Below are 3012 nucleotides of genomic sequence, written 5' to 3' on the forward strand. Positions count from 1 at the left end.
GTAAATGCCCACTTCGTCCCTACCTGGGAGGTGCTGTGTCCCATCGCTCGTGCACCGACTATAACACCGTGCTGAAACGCAATTAAATCTTGATAACCTGCCATCGTAGTAGCAGTAACCGTTCTAACAATTGCTCAAAACACTTGTTGTCTTTCTTAGGCGTTGCCGACAGCAGCGCCGTATTCTGGCGTTTTACATATCTCTTTATTTGAATACGCTTGCCTATACCAGTTTCTTTGGCGCTTCAGTGTATTTTCCAACCCCTGCACAGTAGAGAGGGAGGAAATCACAAGAACAGCAGATGGACACCTTCGTTGCTGCCATAGTGACCAACTTGTCTGAATCAGTATTAGCACTTCCGAAGGTAAAAGCTCCACCTCATATTCGGCATACATCATGGTCTACTGCTGAAGCAAACGAGAGGGCAACTTGGAGCAGGAACTCATCAGTGAGCATTCTCTGCTTTTCATCTGGAGCTCTTGCTGAGTCATATCGACTTGCAGTTCCTGCCTCGCCGTCACCGAGAGAGTCACCCGTCTACCGTACTTGGAAACCATACGCTATAGGTTCCTCCTGTATCGGCTGTAATCCACTGCTCCAGGATGCTGCCACGTTATCACACTAGAGTAATGTCTCCTGTACTGTCACTAAGATCCGGGTCAGTCGTTCCTGAACCGATAGCAAAATTTGCTACATCATAGTCATCTGAAAAACATCTACCTTTCGTCGTAAGATAAAGAGACTGAGTCAGCGTGGTGAAACATTGTGAAAGGATCTGTAATTTCTCAATTACATTTCACGGAGCTTGCATTTGAACTGTACAGAGATGCCATTAGCGGCTATTCTTCAGATTTTCGGGTCGAATCGTAACGCTGGCAGACGTCAAGATTTCGTATACTTAGATGCATTTTGGTGTCTGTTCTTTCGGACATGTTCGAAAGAACAGTCACCATTGATGACCTGCAGCCGTCTAGAACGAAATTAGAGTTGTATATTAATACCTTCAGCTGATGACGGGCGTTGATATATATCAACGGGAACAGTTGAAAATGTGTGCCCCGACCGGGACTCGAACCCGAGATCTCCTGCTTACATGGCAGACGCTCTATCCATCTGAGCCACCGAGGGCAACAAGGATAGTGTGACTGCAGGGACTATCTCGCTCACGCCTCCCGCGAGACCCACATTCTCATCTTGTATGTCCACACACTACATTCGTAGTGTCCCTACCCAATACACTCATTATCGTGGAAGACATTCTTACCATTCTCGTAAGAGTTCGGGTAGTATGTGTGCATCCGCACAGAAGAGGAAGGTGATGGTCGGTATTGCCAGAACTATATACTTATATGGATTTTGGTGTCTGTTCTTTCGGACATGTAGTGTGTGGACATATAAGGGAAGAATGTGGGTCTCGCGGGTGGCGTGCGTGAGATAGTCCCTGCGGTCGTACTATCCTCTGTGGCCTCGGTGGCTCGGATGGATAGAGCGTCAGCTATGCAAGCAGGAGATCCCGAGTTCGAGTCCCGGTCGGGGCACACATTTTCACCTGTCCCCGTTGATACATATCAACGCCCGTCAGCAGCTGGAGGTATGAATATATAATTCTAATTTCGTTCAAGATTCCGTTGTTGGTGCTACGCATTTGTATAAGTTCTTCAATGTCCGTCTCCTTTCGTTCATTGACAACTGCCATATCACAGATTATCAGTGTTCCTACCATAGTCAGTTGCTTTTCAATGAAAGAGAACAAAATGTACTGTACAGAAATTAAATCAGCATTTCTCAGCTATAAGGCGATATTATTTCTTCAAGTTGCGAGGGCTGTTCGGAAAGTAAGGTCCGATTGGGAGCGAAATGGAAACCGCTATGAAAATCCGATGAAGCTTTGCGCATATGTGTTGGGCAGTGTCTATGGTATGCCCGTCTATCACGTCACATCGTTGTTTTCAGTTCCGAGTGCACAGAGAGCACGTATAGATGCCACAAAATGGTTTCTCCTGCCAAGTATGAGGGCCTGCCGTGGCATTTCACCCGGTTTCATGCAGCCCACATAACGTAACTGTCACGTATGTCCCTCATGACAATTCTCGACACCACAATGAAAGAGCAACGAAGACGGTCCTATGTGAAATGTTTGATCGCCCAGCACGTGGCTACCTGATTGTCATCTCTGCTCGCATGAGCCGCTGCCTATGAAGACGACCTTTTGGCACCGACAACGAGTTGCAGCCCGGCGCAGAGAGTTGGCGGAAAGCACAGGCGCCTGCCTTCTGTGTCGAGGGTATTGCAAAGTTAGTACACTAAAAATGTCTAAGTCGTGGCGGCGACTATATAGAGAAGTAGCTGGAAGGTGTAGCTAACTGCTGCAAATGACAGTATTTTTCCGTTTTGCGACCAATCGGACATTAATTACCTAATAGCCTTCACATAAGCTAATACATGTTATTCAGTGCACATCCGTTTCTCTGAAACCTGAATACAGGTTAAACGAATGCCCCGCTTACAATGAACCACATCAGTCCATATTAATGAACGTCAATTTACCGTAGTCATAGGAATAATTTTTCTTCCGTCTCGAAACGCTTTTCTGTGGGTCGCTTCTTAGATAATGGGCAGGTTGGCAACACTGAGTGTATTAGACGAAATAACGACAACAATAATAATGTAATTTGCAACCGAAGGCTTGAAGGAGGTGCAGGTTTATTTGTTATTATTTTTTATATTCATAGCGTTCTATGTTTTTGTAAAATACCAAAATGAAACGTAGTCTGTACCTGTCACTGGCATCGAGACTAGCCCGAAGGCGTACGTTAATATCGAAACTATGCATGTAAAATTCATATATTAATCCACAGTTAACTTTCAACATCACTTCTCGTTCGCCTAATGGTGCTTTTTGTGATGAGGGTATATGCATAAATGTTTATCCAAGATCTAAGATTCTGAAAACTTCAGCAGATGAAGGAAGTGTGAAACTTATGACAGACACTCTTGAATACTTGTAGACTA

The 3012-nt window shown here is 45.1% G+C and overlaps 1 non-coding gene across 1 annotated transcript; it reads right to left on the minus strand.

Annotated features, from left to right (window-relative positions):
* Window positions 1-1054: 1054 nt before the first annotated feature.
* Trnat-ugu (transfer RNA threonine (anticodon UGU)) lies at window positions 1055-1129 on the minus strand. Its single transcript has one exon. It is a non-coding gene; the product is annotated as a tRNA-Thr (tRNA).
* Window positions 1130-3012: the final 1883 nt, after the last annotated feature.

The sequence above is a fragment of the Schistocerca gregaria genome, chromosome 2 (assembly GCF_023897955.1).
Source record: "Schistocerca gregaria isolate iqSchGreg1 chromosome 2, iqSchGreg1.2, whole genome shotgun sequence".
Classification (NCBI taxonomy): Eukaryota; Metazoa; Arthropoda; class Insecta; order Orthoptera; family Acrididae; genus Schistocerca; species Schistocerca gregaria.